This window comes from Ranitomeya imitator, unplaced genomic scaffold (genome assembly GCF_032444005.1).
Source record: "Ranitomeya imitator isolate aRanImi1 unplaced genomic scaffold, aRanImi1.pri SCAFFOLD_549, whole genome shotgun sequence".
Taxonomy (NCBI): Eukaryota; Metazoa; Chordata; class Amphibia; order Anura; family Dendrobatidae; genus Ranitomeya; species Ranitomeya imitator.
The window spans coordinates 127,501-150,000 of record NW_027194309.1 but is presented as its reverse complement, the minus strand read 5'-3'; positions in this window follow the sequence as shown (position 1 = coordinate 150,000).

Sequence of the window (22,500 nt, the reverse complement as noted above, 5' to 3'; positions counted from 1 at the left end):
CGTGTCGGCGTCGCCCTATGGCGTAGTCCCTCGTCCCGGGCTCTTGCCCGTAACCTCAAAGGAGCCCCAACCGAGCGGCGTCTCCCCCCCAAAGCCGTGCCTCCGCTGTTGAGAACAGAAGAAGCCCGGGGCGGCAGTTCGCCGGGTACTCCCCTTCGCCAAAACTCTTTTTGCCCCACTCGTCTCTCCCTTTTCCATCCTCCCTTCTCGCTCTGGGGCGTCCGCTTGGTCTCTCTCTCTCTCTCTCTCTCTCGCTCTCTCCCTCTCGCGCTCCCTTCCGAGCCGCCTCGGAGGACGTCGGACGAGCGGGGAAGGCGACGGCGTTCGGCCGGGCACACCACGCGGTGAGAACCCACTCCGCCTGCCTCCCCACGCGTCTGTCGTCCCCCCACTATCGTAGGGGCTCGGGAAAAGACTGGAGAACGCGGAGCTCGGCGGTGGCGTGGAAGCGCCACCCACCGCCACCGCTCTCGCCGATGCCCACCGCGGAGGCCGCCCATCGGACGCTGGGTGGGGGTCAGCACGGGCCTCCGCGGGCGAGCTGCGCATCTGGAAGTCAAAGGGCCGCCCTCGGAGAAGATCGTTGTGCTACCCCGCGCGGGGAGCGATTCGGACGACGGGCCCCCACGCCGAGGTGGGTGGGCGCCCCGCCATTCGCCCGCGCGGGTCGTCGGACCCCTGCCGTACCACAGTTCGGGTCAAACTCCCCCTCTGCACGGCAGCCACCGTCCTGCGAACGGGAGGCGACTGCCGGCGTGCACGCCCAAGGATGCGTGCCTGAATCCCGGGGGGGTAAAAGAGGAAGGAGACCGCCCGCCTTAGACCGACGCGGGCTCCAAAGCCCGGGCCGAGCGAGCGGCACCACCTCCCCACCCGGGAGCGCTGAGCCAAATCGATCGGAGGAAGAGCCGGTGGGGGGCATGGGTGAGAAACCCCACCCGCTGCCATCCTTCCCCTCGGGGAGACGGGGAAGAAACATGCCCGATAGTCCTGGAGGTACCTCTCCGACACGCTACGGGCGCCCTCGAGACGGAATCCGGGTCACAGTGCGATTCTCTCATAGGTCTCCCCCGTGGCGTGGAAGCGGGAGACATCCGACGCAGAGAAACGCAAAGCCTGCTCTGAGGGGACCGAGTCAGGGGGTGCAATCCGCCCTCCTGGAGCCCTCCTCGGGACGAAGACTCCAGATCTGCCTCCCTTCTGACATCCGTCACCCTCGGAGAACCAGAACACGCTTGGGGAGGGTCCGTTCAGGCTCAGGCGACCCGGGAAACGCGTCTCTGACTTGGGGCAGACGACCGGCAAGAGTCCCCCTGGAGCCGCGGAAGCCTGGTGTCGACGCGAGGGCGGACTTCCATGCAAACAGGGGGGTACTCGCCAAACCGCCTACCCGACTTGAGGAACCACGAAAACATCGGAAATCAGTCGGGCCCGAGAGGTACCCCTCTCTCCTATATCCTGCAGCTGGTGTGCAAAAGTGGGTATTTGCATGGCGAAACACCGACCCCCACTTTAAGGGAGCGAAGCCGAAAAGTGTCCGACTTCCTGGAGCTGTGCGGCGGATCCGGCGGCCAGAAATTCCTCATTCCGGTTCTATTTTTTTTTTTTTCGATTTTGCGAAATTTGGCGGCCAGGCGGCGTAGCTGGGGCCTGGACTAGCCCGAAACACCTGGAGCCGGCGAGCGGAACGAATTTCCCAACGTTCTGCGGCTCCCGGAAGCCAAAAACGCATCGCCGAAAAATTTCAAAGTCCCAAGGACTCGTTCTTGAAAATCGATCCGGGGGCCATGGAAGTGTCCTCGGTACAGCTTCAGAGCTTTCCCCCCGCCTGGAAGTCTGAAAGTTCTATGTTTGTTCTAAGTGGAAAATCGCGTTTTTTTCAGTGTTCCACCCATCAGACCCAAACTTTGCCCACGCTTAGGTCTCTGTCTCGGGGTGCTTTACAACATATTGACGCCCCTTTAGGGTGGGAGTAGGGGAAAGGGGTCATTTTTCACAAAATCGGAAATTTCTCAAAATATTTCTAAGTGTCAAGGACACTTTTGGAAAATCTTCCCCAGGCTCCTGGAAGCCTCCTCGGTACGCCTCCGGCGGTTTCCCCCTGCCTGGAAGTCTGACACTTGTCTGAAATTTTTAGAGTATGAAAATGCGGTTTTTCACCCAAAATTCGACTTTGCGCCCATGACCCGCAAACTTCACCCACAGTTAGGTCACTGCCTTGGGGTACCTCACATCATATTGACGCCCCCCTGGCGTGGAAGTAGGGGAAACGTGTCAATTTTCACAAAATCGTGATTTTCTCAAAATATTTCTAAGTGTCAAGGACACTTTTGGAAAATCTTCCCCAGGCTCCTGGAAGCCTCGTCGGTACGCCTCCGGCGGTTTCCCCCTGCCTGGAAGTCTGACACTTGTCTGAAATTTTTAGAGTATGAAAATGCGGTTTTTCACCCAAAATTCGACTTTGCGCCCATGACCCGCAAACTTCACCCACAGTTAGGTCACTGCCTTGGGGTACCTCACATCATATTGACGCCCCCCTGGCGTGGAAGTAGGGGAAACGTGTCAATTTTCACAAAATCGTTATTTTCTGAAAATATTTCTAAGTGTCAAGGACACTTTTGGAAAATCTTCCCCAGGCTCCTGGAAGCCTCCTCGGTACGCCTCCGGCGGTTTCCCCCTGCCTGGAAGTCTGACACTTGTCTGAAATTTTTAGAGTATGAAAATGCGGTTTTTCACCCAAAATTCGACTTTGCGCCCATGACCCGCAAACTTCACCCACAGTTAGGTCACTGCCTTGGGGTACCTCACATCATATTGACGCCCCCCTGGCGTGGAAGTAGGGGAAACGTGTCAATTTTCACAAAATCGTGATTTTCTGAAAATATTTCTAAGTGTCAAGGACACTTTTGGAAAATCTTCCCCAGGCTCCTGGAAGCCTCCTCGGTACGCCTCCGGCGGTTTCCCCCTGCCTGGAAGTCTGACACTTGTCTGAAATTTTTAGAGTATGAAAATGCGGTTTTTCACCCAAAATTCGACTTTGCGCCCATGACCCGCAAACTTCACCCACAGTTAGGTCACTGCCTTGGGGTACCTCACATCATATTGACGCCCCCCTGGCGTGGAAGTAGGGGAAACGTGTCAATTTTCACAAAATCATGATTTTCTGAAAATATTTCTAAGTGTCAAGGACACTTTTGGATAATCTTCCCCAGGCTCCTGGAAGCCTCGTCGGTACGCCTCCTGCGGTTTCCCCCTGCCTGGAAGTCTGACACTTGTCTGAAATTTTTAGAGTATGAAAATGCGGTTTTTCACCCAAAATTCGACTTTGCGCCCATGACCCGCAAACTTCACCCACAGTTAGGTCACTGCCTTGGGGTACCTCACATCATATTGACGCCCCCCTGGCGTGGAAGTAGGGGAAACGTGTCAATTTTCACAAAATCGTGATTTTCTGAAAATATTTCTAAGTGTCAAGGACACTTTTGGAAAATCTTCCCCAGGCTCCTGGAAGCCTCCTCGGTACGCCTCCGGCGGTTTCCCCCTGCCTGGAAGTCTGACACTTGTCTGAAATTTTTAGAGTATGAAAATGCGGTTTTTCACCCAAAATTCGACTTTGCGCCCATGACCCGCAAACTTCACCCACAGTTAGGTCACTGCCTTGGGGTACCTCACATCATATTGACGCCCCCCTGGCGTGGAAGTAGGGGAAACGTGTCAATTTTCACAAAATCGTGATTTTCTGAAAATATTTCTAAGTGTCAAGGACACTTTTGGAAAATCTTCCCCAGGCTCCTGGAAGCCTCCTCGGTACGCCTCCGGCGGTTTCCCCCTGCCTGGAAGTCTGACACTTGTCTGAAATTTTTAGAGTATGAAAATGCGGTTTTTCACCCAAAATTCGACTTTGCGCCCATGACCCGCAAACTTCACCCACAGTTAGGTCACTGCCTTGGGGTACCTCACATCATATTGACGCCCCCCTGGCGTGGAAGTAGGGGAAACGTGTCAATTTTCACAAAATCATGATTTTCTGAAAATATTTCTAAGTGTCAAGGACACTTTTGGATAATCTTCCCCAGGCTCCTGGAAGCCTCGTCGGTACGCCTCCTGCGGTTTCCCCCTGCCTGGAAGTCTGACACTTGTCTGAAATTTTTAGAGTATGAAAATGCGGTTTTTCACCCAAAATTTGACTTTGCGCCCATGACCCGCAAACTTCACCCACAGTTAGGTCACTGCCTTGGGGTACCTCACATCATATTGACGCCCCCCTGGCGTGGAAGTAGGGGAAACGTGTCAATTTTCACAAAATCGTGATTTTCTGAAAATATTTCTAAGTGTCAAGGACACTTTTGGAAAATCTTCCCCAGGCTCCTGGAAGCCTCCTCGGTACGCCTCCGGCGGTTTCCCCCTGCCTGGAAGTCTGACACTTGTCTGAAATTTTTAGAGTATGAAAATGCGGTTTTTCACCCAAAATTCGACTTTGCGCCCATGACCCGCAAACTTCACCCACAGTTAGGTCACTGCCTTGGGGTACCTCACATCATATTGACGCCCCCCTGGCGTGGAAGTAGGGGAAACGTGTCAATTTTCACAAAATCGTGATTTTCTGAAAATATTTCTAAGTGTCAAGGACACTTTTGGAAAATCTTCCCCAGGCTCCTGGAAGCCTCCTCGGTACGCCTCCGGCGGTTTCCCCCTGCCTGGAAGTCTGACACTTGTCTGAAATTTTTAGAGTATGAAAATGCGGTTTTTCACCCAAAATTCGACTGTGCGCCCATGACTCGCAAACTTCACCCACATTTGGGCGACTGTCCTGGGGTACCTCACAACATATTGACGCCCCCCTGGCGTGGAAGTAGGGGAAACGTGTCAATTTTCACAAAATCGTGATTTTCTCAAAATATTTCTAAGTGTCAAGGACACTTTTGGAAAATCTTCCCCAGGCTCCTGGAAGCCTCCTCGGTACGCCTCCTGCGGTTTCTCCCTGCCTGGAAGTCTGACACTTGTCTGAAATTTTTAGAGTATGAAAACGCGGTTTTTCACCCAAAATTCGACTTTGCGCCCATGACCCGCAAACTTCACCCACAGTTAGGTCACTGCCTTGGGGTACCTCACATCATATTGACGCCCCCCTGGCGTGGAAGTAGGGGAAACGTGTCAATTTTCACAAAATCGTGATTTTCTGAAAATATTTCTAAGTGTCAAGGACACTTTTGGATAATCTTCCCCAGGCTCCTGGAAGCCTCCTCGGTACGCCTCCTGCGGTTTCTCCCTGCCTGGAAGTCTGACACCTGTCTGAAATTTTTAGAGTATGAAAATGCGGTTTTTCACCCAAAATTCGACTTTGCGCCCATGACCCGCAAACTTCACCCACAGTTAGGTCACTGCCTTGGGGTACCTCACATCATATTGACGCCCCCCTGGCGTGGAAGTAGGGGAAACGTGTCAATTTTCACAAAATCATGATTTTCTGAAAATATTTCTAAGTGTCAAGGACACTTTTGGATAATCTTCCCCAGGCTCCTGGAAGCCTCGTCGGTACGCCTCCTGCGGTTTCCCCCTGCCTGGAAGTCTGACACTTGTCTGAAATTTTTAGAGTATGAAAATGCGGTTTTTCACCCAAAATTTGACTTTGCGCCCATGACCCGCAAACTTCACCCACAGTTAGGTCACTGCCTTGGGGTACCTCACATCATATTGACGCCCCCCTGGCGTGGAAGTAGGGGAAACGTGTCAATTTTCACAAAATCGTGATTTTCTGAAAATATTTCTAAGTGTCAAGGACTCTTTTGGATAATCTTCCCCAGGCTCCTGGAAGCCTCCTCGGTACGCCTCCTGCGGTTTCTCCCTGCCTGGAAGCCTGACACTTGTCTGAAATTTTTAGAGTATGAAAATGCGGTTTTTCACCCAAAATTCGACTTTGCGCCCATGACCCGCAAACTTCACCCACAGTTAGGTCACTGCCTTGGGGTACCTCACATCATATTGACGCCCCCCTGGCGTGGAAGTAGGGGAAACGTGTCAATTTTCACAAAATCGTGATTTTCTCAAAATATTTCTAAGTGTCAAGGACACTTTTGGAAAATCTTCCCCAGGCTCCTGGAAGCCTCCTCGGTACGCCTCCTGCGGTTTCTCCCTGCCTGGAAGTCTGACACTTGTCTGAAATTTTTAGAGTATGAAAACGCGGTTTTTCACCCAAAATTCGACTTTGCGCCCATGACCCGCAAACTTCACCCACAGTTAGGTCACTGCCTTGGGGTACCTCACATCATATTGACGCCCCCCTGGCGTGGAAGTAGGGGAAACGTGTCAATTTTCACAAAATCGTGATTTTCTGAAAATATTTCTAAGTGTCAAGGACACTTTTGGATAATCTTCCCCAGGCTCCTGGAAGCCTCCTCGGTACGCCTCCTGCGGTTTCTCCCTGCCTGGAAGTCTGACACCTGTCTGAAATTTTTAGAGTATGAAAATGCGGTTTTTCACCCAAAATTCGACTTTGCGCCCATGACCCGCAAACTTCACCCACAGTTAGGTCACTGCCTTGGGGTACCTCACATCATATTGACGCCCCCCTGGCGTGGAAGTAGGGGAAACGTGTCAATTTTCACAAAATCATGATTTTCTGAAAATATTTCTAAGTGTCAAGGACACTTTTGGATAATCTTCCCCAGGCTCCTGGAAGCCTCGTCGGTACGCCTCCTGCGGTTTCCCCCTGCCTGGAAGTCTGACACTTGTCTGAAATTTTTAGAGTATGAAAATGCGGTTTTTCACCCAAAATTCGACTGTGCGCCCATGACTCGCAAACTTCACCCACATTTGGGCGACTGTCCTGGGGTACCTCACAACATATTGACGCCCCCCTGGCGTGGAAGTAGGGGAAACGTGTCAATTTTCACAAAATCGTGATTTTCTGAAAATATTTCTAAGTGTCAAGGACACTTTTGGAAAATCTTCCCCAGGCTCCTGGAAGCCTCCTCGGTACGCCTCCGGCGGTTTCCCCCTGCCTGGAAGTCTGACACTTGTCTGAAATTTTTAGAGTATGAAAATGCGGTTTTTCACCCAAAATTCGACTTTGCGCCCATGACCCGCAAACTTCACCCACAGTTAGGTCACTGCCTTGGGGTACCTCACATCATATTGACGCCCCCCTGGCGTGGAAGTAGGGGAAACGTGTCAATTTTCACAAAATCGTGATTTTCTGAAAATATTTCTAAGTGTCAAGGACACTTTTGGAAAATCTTCCCCAGGCTCCTGGAAGCCTCCTCGGTACGCCTCCGGCGGTTTCCCCCTGCCTGGAAGTCTGACACTTGTCTGAAATTTTTAGAGTATGAAAATGCGGTTTTTCACCCAAAATTCGACTTTGCGCCCATGACCCGCAAACTTCACCCACAGTTAGGTCACTGCCTTGGGGTACCTCACATCATATTGACGCCCCCCTGGCGTGGAAGTAGGGGAAACGTGTCAATTTTCACAAAATCGTGATTTTCTGAAAATATTTCTAAGTGTCAAGGACACTTTTGGAAAATCTTCCCCAGGCTCCTGGAAGCCTCCTCGGTACGCCTCCGGCGGTTTCCCCCTGCCTGGAAGTCTGACACTTGTCTGAAATTTTTAGAGTATGAAAATGCGGTTTTTCACCCAAAATTCGACTGTGCGCCCATGACTCGCAAACTTCACCCACATTTGGGCGACTGTCCTGGGGTACCTCACAACATATTGACGCCCCCCTGGCGTGGAAGTAGGGGAAACGTGTCAATTTTCACAAAATCGTGATTTTCTGAAAATATTTCTAAGTGTCAAGGACTCTTTTGGATAATCTTCCCCAGGCTCCTGGAAGCCTCCTCGGTACGCCTCCTGCGGTTTCTCCCTGCCTGGAAGCCTGACACTTGTCTGAAATTTTTAGAGTATGAAAATGCGGTTTTTCACCCAAAATTCGACTTTGCGCCCATGACCCGCAAACTTCACCCACAGTTAGGTCACTGCCTTGGGGTACCTCACATCATATTGACGCCCCCCTGGCGTGGAAGTAGGGGAAACGTGTCAATTTTCACAAAATCGTGATTTTCTGAAAATATTTCTAAGTGTCAAGGACACTTTTGGATAATCTTCCCCAGGCTCCTGGAAGCCTCCTCGGTACGCCTCCTGCGGTTTCTCCCTGCCTGGAAGTCTGACACCTGTCTGAAATTTTTAGAGTATGAAAATGCGGTTTTTCACCCAAAATTCGACTTTGCGCCCATGACCCGCAAACTTCACCCACAGTTAGGTCACTGCCTTGGGGTACCTCACATCATATTGACGCCCCCCTGGCGTGGAAGTAGGGGAAACGTGTCAATTTTCACAAAATCATGATTTTCTGAAAATATTTCTAAGTGTCAAGGACACTTTTGGATAATCTTCCCCAGGCTCCTGGAAGCCTCGTCGGTACGCCTCCTGCGGTTTCCCCCTGCCTGGAAGTCTGACACTTGTCTGAAATTTTTAGAGTATGAAAATGCGGTTTTTCACCCAAAATTTGACTTTGCGCCCATGACCCGCAAACTTCACCCACAGTTAGGTCACTGCCTTGGGGTACCTCACATCATATTGACGCCCCCCTGGCGTGGAAGTAGGGGAAACGTGTCAATTTTCACAAAATCGTGATTTTCTGAAAATATTTCTAAGTGTCAAGGACTCTTTTGGATAATCTTCCCCAGGCTCCTGGAAGCCTCCTCGGTACGCCTCCTGCGGTTTCTCCCTGCCTGGAAGTCTGACACCTGTCTGAAATTTTTAGAGTATGAAAATGCGGTTTTTCACCCAAAATTCGACTGTGCGCCCATGACTCGCAAACTTCACCCACATTTGGGCGACTGTCCTGGGGTACCTCACAACATATTGACGCCCCCCTGGCGTGGAAGTAGGGGAAACGTGTCAATTTTCACAAAATCGTGATTTTTTTCAAAATATTTCTAAGTGTCAAGGACACTTTTGGAAAATCTTCCCCAGGCTCCTGGAAGCCTCCTCGGTACGCCTCCTGCGGTTTCTCCCTGCCTGGAAGTCTGACACTTGTCTGAAATTTTTAGAGTATGAAAACGCGGTTTTTCACCCAAAATTCGACTTTGCGCCCATGACTCGCAAACTTCACCCACATTTGGGCGACTGTCCTGGGGTACCTCACAACATATTGACGCCCCCCAGGCGTGGAAGTAGGGGAAACGTGTCAATTTTCACAAAATCGTGATTTTCTGAAAATATTTCTAAGTGTCAAGGACACTTTTGGAAAATCTTCCCCAGGCTCCTGGAAGCCTCCTCGGTACGCCTCCTGCGGTTTCTCCCTGCCTGGAAGTCTGACACTTGTCTGAAATTTTTAGAGTATGAAAACGTGGTTTTTCACCCAAAATTCGACTTTGCGCCCGTGACTCGCAAACTTCACCCACATTTAGGCGACTGTCCTGGGGTACCTCACAACATATTGACGCCCCCCTGGCGTGGAAGTAGGGGAAACGTGTCAATTTTCACAAAATCGTGATTTTCTGAAAATATTTCTAAGTGTCAAGGACACTTTTGGAAAATCTTCCCCAGGCTCCTGGAAGCCTCCTCGGTACGCCTCCGGCGGTTTCCCCCTGCCTGGAAGTCTGACACTTGTCTGAAATTTTTAGAGTATGAAAATGCGGTTTTTCACCCAAAATTCGACTTTGCGCCCATGACCCGCAAACTTCACCCACAGTTAGGTCACTGCCTTGGGGTACCTCACATCATATTGACGCCCCCCTGGCGTGGAAGTAGGGGAAACGTGTCAATTTTCACAAAATCGTGATTTTCTGAAAATATTTCTAAGTGTCAAGGACACTTTTGGAAAATCTTCCCCAGGCTCCTGGAAGCCTCCTCGGTACGCCTCCGGCGGTTTCCCCCTGCCTGGAAGTCTGACACTTGTCTGAAATTTTTAGAGTATGAAAATGCGGTTTTTCACCCAAAATTCGACTTTGCGCCCATGACCCGCAAACTTCACCCACAGTTAGGTCACTGCCTTGGGGTACCTCACATCATATTGACGCCCCCCTGGCGTGGAAGTAGGGGAAACGTGTCAATTTTCACAAAATCGTGATTTTCTGAAAATATTTCTAAGTGTCAAGGACACTTTTGGAAAATCTTCCCCAGGCTCCTGGAAGCCTCCTCGGTACGCCTCCGGCGGTTTCCCCCTGCCTGGAAGTCTGACACTTGTCTGAAATTTTTAGAGTATGAAAATGCGGTTTTTCACCCAAAATTCGACTGTGCGCCCATGACTCGCAAACTTCACCCACATTTGGGCGACTGTCCTGGGGTACCTCACAACATATTGACGCCCCCCTGGCGTGGAAGTAGGGGAAACGTGTCAATTTTCACAAAATCGTGATTTTCTGAAAATATTTCTAAGTGTCAAGGACTCTTTTGGATAATCTTCCCCAGGCTCCTGGAAGCCTCCTCGGTACGCCTCCTGCGGTTTCTCCCTGCCTGGAAGCCTGACACTTGTCTGAAATTTTTAGAGTATGAAAATGCGGTTTTTCACCCAAAATTCGACTTTGCGCCCATGACCCGCAAACTTCACCCACAGTTAGGTCACTGCCTTGGGGTACCTCACATCATATTGACGCCCCCCTGGCGTGGAAGTAGGGGAAACGTGTCAATTTTCACAAAATCGTGATTTTCTCAAAATATTTCTAAGTGTCAAGGACACTTTTGGAAAATCTTCCCCAGGCTCCTGGAAGCCTCCTCGGTACGCCTCCTGCGGTTTCTCCCTGCCTGGAAGCCTGACACTTGTCTGAAATTTTTAGAGTATGAAAACGCGGTTTTTCACCCAAAATTCGACTTTGCGCCCATGACCCGCAAACTTCACCCACAGTTAGGTCACTGCCTTGGGGTACCTCACATCATATTGACGCCCCCCTGGCGTGGAAGTAGGGGAAACGTGTCAATTTTCACAAAATCATGATTTTCTGAAAATATTTCTAAGTGTCAAGGACACTTTTGGAAAATCTTCCCCAGGCTCCTGGAAGCCTCCTCGGTACGCCTCCGGCGGTTTCCCCCTGCCTGGAAGTCTGACACTTGTCTGAAATTTTTAGAGTATGAAAATGCGGTTTTTCACCCAAAATTCGACTTTGCGCCCATGACCCGCAAACTTCACCCACAGTTAGGTCACTGCCTTGGGGTACCTCACATCATATTGACGCCCCCCTGGCGTGGAAGTAGGGGAAACGTGTCAATTTTCACAAAATCATGATTTTCTGAAAATATTTCTAAGTGTCAAGGACACTTTTGGATAATCTTCCCCAGGCTCCTGGAAGCCTCGTCGGTACGCCTCCTGCGGTTTCCCCCTGCCTGGAAGTCTGACACTTGTCTGAAATTTTTAGAGTATGAAAATGCGGTTTTTCACCCAAAATTTGACTTTGCGCCCATGACCCGCAAACTTCACCCACAGTTAGGTCACTGCCTTGGGGTACCTCACATCATATTGACGCCCCCCTGGCGTGGAAGTAGGGGAAACGTGTCAATTTTCACAAAATCGTGATTTTCTGAAAATATTTCTAAGTGTCAAGGACACTTTTGGAAAATCTTCCCCAGGCTCCTGGAAGCCTCCTCGGTACGCCTCCGGCGGTTTCCCCCTGCCTGGAAGTCTGACACTTGTCTGAAATTTTTAGAGTATGAAAATGCGGTTTTTCACCCAAAATTCGACTTTGCGCCCATGACCCGCAAACTTCACCCACAGTTAGGTCACTGCCTTGGGGTACCTCACATCATATTGACGCCCCCCTGGCGTGGAAGTAGGGGAAACGTGTCAATTTTCACAAAATCGTGATTTTCTGAAAATATTTCTAAGTGTCAAGGACACTTTTGGAAAATCTTCCCCAGGCTCCTGGAAGCCTCCTCGGTACGCCTCCGGCGGTTTCCCCCTGCCTGGAAGTCTGACACTTGTCTGAAATTTTTAGAGTATGAAAATGCGGTTTTTCACCCAAAATTCGACTTTGCGCCCATGACCCGCAAACTTCACCCACAGTTAGGTCACTGCCTTGGGGTACCTCACATCATATTGACGCCCCCCTGGCGTGGAAGTAGGGGAAACGTGTCAATTTTCACAAAATCATGATTTTCTGAAAATATTTCTAAGTGTCAAGGACACTTTTGGATAATCTTCCCCAGGCTCCTGGAAGCCTCGTCGGTACGCCTCCTGCGGTTTCCCCCTGCCTGGAAGTCTGACACTTGTCTGAAATTTTTAGAGTATGAAAATGCGGTTTTTCACCCAAAATTTGACTTTGCGCCCATGACCCGCAAACTTCACCCACAGTTAGGTCACTGCCTTGGGGTACCTCACATCATATTGACGCCCCCCTGGCGTGGAAGTAGGGGAAACGTGTCAATTTTCACAAAATCGTGATTTTCTGAAAATATTTCTAAGTGTCAAGGACACTTTTGGAAAATCTTCCCCAGGCTCCTGGAAGCCTCCTCGGTACGCCTCCGGCGGTTTCCCCCTGCCTGGAAGTCTGACACTTGTCTGAAATTTTTAGAGTATGAAAATGCGGTTTTTCACCCAAAATTCGACTTTGCGCCCATGACCCGCAAACTTCACCCACAGTTAGGTCACTGCCTTGGGGTACCTCACATCATATTGACGCCCCCCTGGCGTGGAAGTAGGGGAAACGTGTCAATTTTCACAAAATCGTGATTTTCTGAAAATATTTCTAAGTGTCAAGGACACTTTTGGAAAATCTTCCCCAGGCTCCTGGAAGCCTCCTCGGTACGCCTCCGGCGGTTTCCCCCTGCCTGGAAGTCTGACACTTGTCTGAAATTTTTAGAGTATGAAAATGCGGTTTTTCACCCAAAATTCGACTGTGCGCCCATGACTCGCAAACTTCACCCACATTTGGGCGACTGTCCTGGGGTACCTCACAACATATTGACGCCCCCCTGGCGTGGAAGTAGGGGAAACGTGTCAATTTTCACAAAATCGTGATTTTCTGAAAATATTTCTAAGTGTCAAGGACTCTTTTGGATAATCTTCCCCAGGCTCCTGGAAGCCTCCTCGGTACGCCTCCTGCGGTTTCTCCCTGCCTGGAAGCCTGACACTTGTCTGAAATTTTTAGAGTATGAAAATGCGGTTTTTCACCCAAAATTCGACTTTGCGCCCATGACCCGCAAACTTCACCCACAGTTAGGTCACTGCCTTGGGGTACCTCACATCATATTGACGCCCCCCTGGCGTGGAAGTAGGGGAAACGTGTCAATTTTCACAAAATCATGATTTTCTGAAAATATTTCTAAGTGTCAAGGACACTTTTGGATAATCTTCCCCAGGCTCCTGGAAGCCTCGTCGGTACGCCTCCTGCGGTTTCCCCCTGCCTGGAAGTCTGACACTTGTCTGAAATTTTTAGAGTATGAAAATGCGGTTTTTCACCCAAAATTTGACTTTGCGCCCATGACCCGCAAACTTCACCCACAGTTAGGTCACTGCCTTGGGGTACCTCACATCATATTGACGCCCCCCTGGCGTGGAAGTAGGGGAAACGTGTCAATTTTCACAAAATCGTGATTTTCTGAAAATATTTCTAAGTGTCAAGGACACTTTTGGAAAATCTTCCCCAGGCTCCTGGAAGCCTCCTCGGTACGCCTCCGGCGGTTTCCCCCTGCCTGGAAGTCTGACACTTGTCTGAAATTTTTAGAGTATGAAAATGCGGTTTTTCACCCAAAATTCGACTTTGCGCCCATGACCCGCAAACTTCACCCACAGTTAGGTCACTGCCTTGGGGTACCTCACATCATATTGACGCCCCCCTGGCGTGGAAGTAGGGGAAACGTGTCAATTTTCACAAAATCGTGATTTTCTGAAAATATTTCTAAGTGTCAAGGACACTTTTGGAAAATCTTCCCCAGGCTCCTGGAAGCCTCCTCGGTACGCCTCCGGCGGTTTCCCCCTGCCTGGAAGTCTGACACTTGTCTGAAATTTTTAGAGTATGAAAATGCGGTTTTTCACCCAAAATTCGACTGTGCGCCCATGACTCGCAAACTTCACCCACATTTGGGCGACTGTCCTGGGGTACCTCACAACATATTGACGCCCCCCTGGCGTGGAAGTAGGGGAAACGTGTCAATTTTCACAAAATCGTGATTTTCTGAAAATATTTCTAAGTGTCAAGGACTCTTTTGGATAATCTTCCCCAGGCTCCTGGAAGCCTCCTCGGTACGCCTCCTGCGGTTTCTCCCTGCCTGGAAGCCTGACACTTGTCTGAAATTTTTAGAGTATGAAAATGCGGTTTTTCACCCAAAATTCGACTTTGCGCCCATGACCCGCAAACTTCACCCACAGTTAGGTCACTGCCTTGGGGTACCTCACATCATATTGACGCCCCCCTGGCGTGGAAGTAGGGGAAACGTGTCAATTTTCACAAAATCATGATTTTCTGAAAATATTTCTAAGTGTCAAGGACACTTTTGGATAATCTTCCCCAGGCTCCTGGAAGCCTCGTCGGTACGCCTCCTGCGGTTTCCCCCTGCCTGGAAGTCTGACACTTGTCTGAAATTTTTAGAGTATGAAAATGCGGTTTTTCACCCAAAATTTGACTTTGCGCCCATGACCCGCAAACTTCACCCACAGTTAGGTCACTGCCTTGGGGTACCTCACATCATATTGACGCCCCCCTGGCGTGGAAGTAGGGGAAACGTGTCAATTTTCACAAAATCGTGATTTTCTGAAAATATTTCTAAGTGTCAAGGACACTTTTGGAAAATCTTCCCCAGGCTCCTGGAAGCCTCCTCGGTACGCCTCCGGCGGTTTCCCCCTGCCTGGAAGTCTGACACTTGTCTGAAATTTTTAGAGTATGAAAATGCGGTTTTTCACCCAAAATTCGACTTTGCGCCCATGACCCGCAAACTTCACCCACAGTTAGGTCACTGCCTTGGGGTACCTCACATCATATTGACGCCCCCCTGGCGTGGAAGTAGGGGAAACGTGTCAATTTTCACAAAATCGTGATTTTCTGAAAATATTTCTAAGTGTCAAGGACACTTTTGGAAAATCTTCCCCAGGCTCCTGGAAGCCTCCTCGGTACGCCTCCGGCGGTTTCCCCCTGCCTGGAAGTCTGACACTTGTCTGAAATTTTTAGAGTATGAAAATGCGGTTTTTCACCCAAAATTCGACTGTGCGCCCATGACTCGCAAACTTCACCCACATTTGGGCGACTGTCCTGGGGTACCTCACAACATATTGACGCCCCCCTGGCGTGGAAGTAGGGGAAACGTGTCAATTTTCACAAAATCGTGATTTTCTGAAAATATTTCTAAGTGTCAAGGACTCTTTTGGATAATCTTCCCCAGGCTCCTGGAAGCCTCCTCGGTACGCCTCCTGCGGTTTCTCCCTGCCTGGAAGCCTGACACTTGTCTGAAATTTTTAGAGTATGAAAATGCGGTTTTTCACCCAAAATTCGACTTTGCGCCCATGACCCGCAAACTTCACCCACAGTTAGGTCACTGCCTTGGGGTACCTCACATCATATTGACGCCCCCCTGGCGTGGAAGTAGGGGAAACGTGTCAATTTTCACAAAATCATGATTTTCTGAAAATATTTCTAAGTGTCAAGGACACTTTTGGATAATCTTCCCCAGGCTCCTGGAAGCCTCGTCGGTACGCCTCCTGCGGTTTCCCCCTGCCTGGAAGTCTGACACTTGTCTGAAATTTTTAGAGTATGAAAATGCGGTTTTTCACCCAAAATTCGACTGTGCGCCCATGACTCGCAAACTTCACCCACATTTGGGCGACTGTCCTGGGGTACCTCACAACATATTGACGCCCCCCTGGCGTGGAAGTAGGGGAAACGTGTCAATTTTCACAAAATCGTGATTTTCTGAAAATATTTCTAAGTGTCAAGGACACTTTTGGAAAATCTTCCCCAGGCTCCTGGAAGCCTCCTCGGTACGCCTCCGGCGGTTTCCCCCTGCCTGGAAGTCTGACACTTGTCTGAAATTTTTAGAGTATGAAAATGCGGTTTTTCACCCAAAATTCGACTTTGCGCCCATGACCCGCAAACTTCACCCACAGTTAGGTCACTGCCTTGGGGTACCTCACATCATATTGACGCCCCCCTGGCGTGGAAGTAGGGGAAACGTGTCAATTTTCACAAAATCGTGATTTTCTGAAAATATTTCTAAGTGTCAAGGACACTTTTGGAAAATCTTCCCCAGGCTCCTGGAAGCCTCCTCGGTACGCCTCCGGCGGTTTCCCCCTGCCTGGAAGTCTGACACTTGTCTGAAATTTTTAGAGTATGAAAATGCGGTTTTTCACCCAAAATTCGACTGTGCGCCCATGACTCGCAAACTTCACCCACATTTGGGCGACTGTCCTGGGGTACCTCACAACATATTGACGCCCCCCTGGCGTGGAAGTAGGGGAAACGTGTCAATTTTCACAAAATCGTGATTTTCTGAAAATATTTCTAAGTGTCAAGGACTCTTTTGGATAATCTTCCCCAGGCTCCTGGAAGCCTCCTCGGTACGCCTCCTGCGGTTTCTCCCTGCCTGGAAGCCTGACACTTGTCTGAAATTTTTAGAGTATGAAAATGCGGTTTTTCACCCAAAATTCGACTTTGCGCCCATGACCCGCAAACTTCACCCACAGTTAGGTCACTGCCTTGGGGTACCTCACATCATATTGACGCCCCCCTGGCGTGGAAGTAGGGGAAACGTGTCAATTTTCACAAAATCGTGATTTTCTGAAAATATTTCTAAGTGTCAAGGACACTTTTGGATAATCTTCCCCAGGCTCCTGGAAGCCTCCTCGGTACGCCTCCTGCGGTTTCTCCCTGCCTGGAAGTCTGACACCTGTCTGAAATTTTTAGAGTATGAAAATGCGGTTTTTCACCCAAAATTCGACTTTGCGCCCATGACCCGCAAACTTCACCCACAGTTAGGTCACTGCCTTGGGGTACCTCACATCATATTGACGCCCCCCTGGCGTGGAAGTAGGGGAAACGTGTCAATTTTCACAAAATCATGATTTTCTGAAAATATTTCTAAGTGTCAAGGACACTTTTGGATAATCTTCCCCAGGCTCCTGGAAGCCTCGTCGGTACGCCTCCTGCGGTTTCCCCCTGCCTGGAAGTCTGACACTTGTCTGAAATTTTTAGAGTATGAAAATGCGGTTTTTCACCCAAAATTTGACTTTGCGCCCATGACCCGCAAACTTCACCCACAGTTAGGTCACTGCCTTGGGGTACCTCACATCATATTGACGCCCCCCTGGCGTGGAAGTAGGGGAAACGTGTCAATTTTCACAAAATCGTGATTTTCTGAAAATATTTCTAAGTGTCAAGGACTCTTTTGGATAATCTTCCCCAGGCTCCTGGAAGCCTCCTCGGTACGCCTCCTGCGGTTTCTCCCTGCCTGGAAGTCTGACACCTGTCTGAAATTTTTAGAGTATGAAAATGCGGTTTTTCACCCAAAATTCGACTGTGCGCCCATGACTCGCAAACTTCACCCACATTTGGGCGACTGTCCTGGGGTACCTCACAACATATTGACGCCCCCCTGGCGTGGAAGTAGGGGAAACGTGTCAATTTTCACAAAATCGTGATTTTTTTCAAAATATTTCTAAGTGTCAAGGACACTTTTGGAAAATCTTCCCCAGGCTCCTGGAAGCCTCCTCGGTACGCCTCCGGCGGTTTCCCCCTGCCTGGAAGTCTGACACTTGTCTGAAATTTTTAGAGTATGAAAATGCGGTTTTTCACCCAAAATTCGACTTTGCGCCCATGACCCGCAAACTTCACCCACAGTTAGGTCACTGCCTTGGGGTACCTCACATCATATTGACGCCCCCCTGGCGTGGAAGTAGGGGAAACGTGTCAATTTTCACAAAATCATGATTTTCTGAAAATATTTCTAAGTGTCAAGGACACTTTTGGATAATCTTCCCCAGGCTCCTGGAAGCCTCGTCGGTACGCCTCCTGCGGTTTCCCCCTGCCTGGAAGTCTGACACTTGTCTGAAATTTTTAGAGTATGAAAATGCGGTTTTTCACCCAAAATTTGACTTTGCGCCCATGACCCGCAAACTTCACCCACAGTTAGGTCACTGCCTTGGGGTACCTCACATCATATTGACGCCCCCCTGGCGTGGAAGTAGGGGAAACGTGTCAATTTTCACAAAATCGTGATTTTCTGAAAATATTTCTAAGTGTCAAGGACACTTTTGGAAAATCTTCCCCAGGCTCCTGGAAGCCTCCTCGGTACGCCTCCGGCGGTTTCCCCCTGCCTGGAAGTCTGACACTTGTCTGAAATTTTTAGAGTATGAAAATGCGGTTTTTCACCCAAAATTCGACTGTGCGCCCATGACTCGCAAACTTCACCCACATTTGGGCGACTGTCCTGGGGTACCTCACAACATATTGACGCCCCCCTGGCGTGGAAGTAGGGGAAACGTGTCAATTTTCACAAAATCGTGATTTTCTCAAAATATTTCTAAGTGTCAAGGACACTTTTGGAAAATCTTCCCCAGGCTCCTGGAAGCCTCCTCGGTACGCCTCCTGCGGTTTCTCCCTGCCTGGAAGTCTGACACTTGTCTGAAATTTTTAGAGTATGAAAACGCGGTTTTTCACCCAAAATTCGACTTTGCGCCCATGACCCGCAAACTTCACCCACAGTTAGGTCACTGCCTTGGGGTACCTCACATCATATTGACGCCCCCCTGGCGTGGAAGTAGGGGAAACGTGTCAATTTTCACAAAATCGTGATTTTCTGAAAATATTTCTAAGTGTCAAGGACACTTTTGGATAATCTTCCCCAGGCTCCTGGAAGCCTCCTCGGTACGCCTCCTGCGGTTTCTCCCTGCCTGGAAGTCTGACACCTGTCTGAAATTTTTAGAGTATGAAAATGCGGTTTTTCACCCAAAATTCGACTTTGCGCCCATGACCCGCAAACTTCACCCACAGTTAGGTCACTGCCTTGGGGTACCTCACATCATATTGACGCCCCCCTGGCGTGGAAGTAGGGGAAACGTGTCAATTTTCACAAAATCATGATTTTCTGAAAATATTTCTAAGTGTCAAGGACACTTTTGGATAATCTTCCCCAGGCTCCTGGAAGCCTCGTCGGTACGCCTCCTGCGGTTTCCCCCTGCCTGGAAGTCTGACACTTGTCTGAAATTTTTAGAGTATGAAAATGCGGTTTTTCACCCAAAATTTGACTTTGCGCCCATGACCCGCAAACTTCACCCACAGTTAGGTCACTGCCTTGGGGTACCTCACATCATATTGACGCCCCCCTGGCGTGGAAGTAGGGGAAACGTGTCAATTTTCACAAAATCGTGATTTTCTGAAAATATTTCTAAGTGTCAAGGACTCTTTTGGATAATCTTCCCCAGGCTCCTGGAAGCCTCCTCGGTACGCCTCCTGCGGTTTCTCCCTGCCTGGAAGCCTGACACTTGTCTGAAATTTTTAGAGTATGAAAATGCGGTTTTTCACCCAAAATTCGACTTTGCGCCCATGACCCGCAAACTTCACCCACAGTTAGGTCACTGCCTTGGGGTACCTCACATCATATTGACGCCCCCCTGGCGTGGAAGTAGGGGAAACGTGTCAATTTTCACAAAATCGTGATTTTCTCAAAATATTTCTAAGTGTCAAGGACACTTTTGGAAAATCTTCCCCAGGCTCCTGGAAGCCTCCTCGGTACGCCTCCTGCGGTTTCTCCCTGCCTGGAAGTCTGACACTTGTCTGAAATTTTTAGAGTATGAAAACGCGGTTTTTCACCCAAAATTCGACTTTGCGCCCATGACCCGCAAACTTCACCCACAGTTAGGTCACTGCCTTGGGGTACCTCACATCATATTGACGCCCCCCTGGCGTGGAAGTAGGGGAAACGTGTCAATTTTCACAAAATCGTGATTTTCTGAAAATATTTCTAAGTGTCAAGGACACTTTTGGATAATCTTCCCCAGGCTCCTGGAAGCCTCCTCGGTACGCCTCCTGCGGTTTCTCCCTGCCTGGAAGTCTGACACCTGTCTGAAATTTTTAGAGTATGAAAATGCGGTTTTTCACCCAAAATTCGACTTTGCGCCCATGACCCGCAAACTTCACCCACAGTTAGGTCACTGCCTTGGGGTACCTCACATCATATTGACGCCCCCCTGGCGTGGAAGTAGGGGAAACGTGTCAATTTTCACAAAATCATGATTTTCTGAAAATATTTCTAAGTGTCAAGGACACTTTTGGATAATCTTCCCCAGGCTCCTGGAAGCCTCGTCGGTACGCCTCCTGCGGTTTCCCCCTGCCTGGAAGTCTGACACTTGTCTGAAATTTTTAGAGTATGAAAATGCGGTTTTTCACCCAAAATTCGACTGTGCGCCCATGACTCGCAAACTTCACCCACATTTGGGCGACTGTCCTGGGGTACCTCACAACATATTGACGCCCCCCTGGCGTGGAAGTAGGGGAAACGTGTCAATTTTCACAAAATCGTGATTTTCTGAAAATATTTCTAAGTGTCAAGGACACTTTTGGAAAATCTTCCCCAGGCTCCTGGAAGCCTCCTCGGTACGCCTCCGGCGGTTTCCCCCTGCCTGGAAGTCTGACACTTGTCTGAAATTTTTAGAGTATGAAAATGCGGTTTTTCACCCAAAATTCGACTTTGCGCCCATGACCCGCAAACTTCACCCACAGTTAGGTCACTGCCTTGGGGTACCTCACATCATATTGACGCCCCCCTGGCGTGGAAGTAGGGGAAACGTGTCAATTTTCACAAAATCGTGATTTTCTGAAAATATTTCTAAGTGTCAAGGACACTTTTGGAAAATCTTCCCCAGGCTCCTGGAAGCCTCCTCGGTACGCCTCCGGCGGTTTCCCCCTGCCTGGAAGTCTGACACTTGTCTGAAATTTTTAGAGTATGAAAATGCGGTTTTTCACCCAAAATTCGACTTTGCGCCCATGACCCGCAAACTTCACCCACAGTTAGGTCACTGCCTTGGGGTACCTCACATCATATTGACGCCCCCCTGGCGTGGAAGTAGGGGAAACGTGTCAATTTTCACAAAATCGTGATTTTCTGAAAATATTTCTAAGTGTCAAGGACACTTTTGGAAAATCTTCCCCAGGCTCCTGGAAGCCTCCTCGGTACGCCTCCGGCGGTTTCCCCCTGCCTGGAAGTCTGACACTTGTCTGAAATTTTTAGAGTATGAAAATGCGGTTTTTCACCCAAAATTCGACTGTGCGCCCATGACTCGCAAACTTCACCCACATTTGGGCGACTGTCCTGGGGTACCTCACAACATATTGACGCCCCCCTGGCGTGGAAGTAGGGGAAACGTGTCAATTTTCACAAAATCGTGATTTTCTGAAAATATTTCTAAGTGTCAAGGACTCTTTTGGATAATCTTCCCCAGGCTCCTGGAAGCCTCCTCGGTACGCCTCCTGCGGTTTCTCCCTGCCTGGAAGCCTGACACTTGTCTGAAATTTTTAGAGTATGAAAATGCGGTTTTTCACCCAAAATTCGACTTTGCGCCCATGACCCGCAAACTTCACCCACAGTTAGGTCACTGCCTTGGGGTACCTCACATCATATTGACGCCCCCCTGGCGTGGAAGTAGGGGAAACGTGTCAATTTTCACAAAATCGTGATTTTCTGAAAATATTTCTAAGTGTCAAGGACACTTTTGGATAATCTTCCCCAGGCTCCTGGAAGCCTCCTCGGTACGCCTCCTGCGGTTTCTCCCTGCCTGGAAGTCTGACACCTGTCTGAAATTTTTAGAGTATGAAAATGCGGTTTTTCACCCAAAATTCGACTTTGCGCCCATGACCCGCAAACTTCACCCACAGTTAGGTCACTGCCTTGGGGTACCTCACATCATATTGACGCCCCCCTGGCGTGGAAGTAGGGGAAACGTGTCAATTTTCACAAAATCATGATTTTCTGAAAATATTTCTAAGTGTCAAGGACACTTTTGGATAATCTTCCCCAGGCTCCTGGAAGCCTCGTCGGTACGCCTCCTGCGGTTTCCCCCTGCCTGGAAGTCTGACACTTGTCTGAAATTTTTAGAGTATGAAAATGCGGTTTTTCACCCAAAATTTGACTTTGCGCCCATGACCCGCAAACTTCACCCACAGTTAGGTCACTGCCTTGGGGTACCTCACATCATATTGACGCCCCCCTGGCGTGGAAGTAGGGGAAACGTGTCAATTTTCACAAAATCGTGATTTTCTGAAAATATTTCTAAGTGTCAAGGACTCTTTTGGATAATCTTCCCCAGGCTCCTGGAAGCCTCCTCGGTACGCCTCCTGCGGTTTCTCCCTGCCTGGAAGTCTGACACCTGTCTGAAATTTTTAGAGTATGAAAATGCGGTTTTTCACCCAAAATTCGACTGTGCGCCCATGACTCGCAAACTTCACCCACATTTGGGCGACTGTCCTGGGGTACCTCACAACATATTGACGCCCCCCTGGCGTGGAAGTAGGGGAAACGTGTCAATTTTCACAAAATCGTGATTTTTTTCAAAATATTTCTAAGTGTCAAGGACACTTTTGGAAA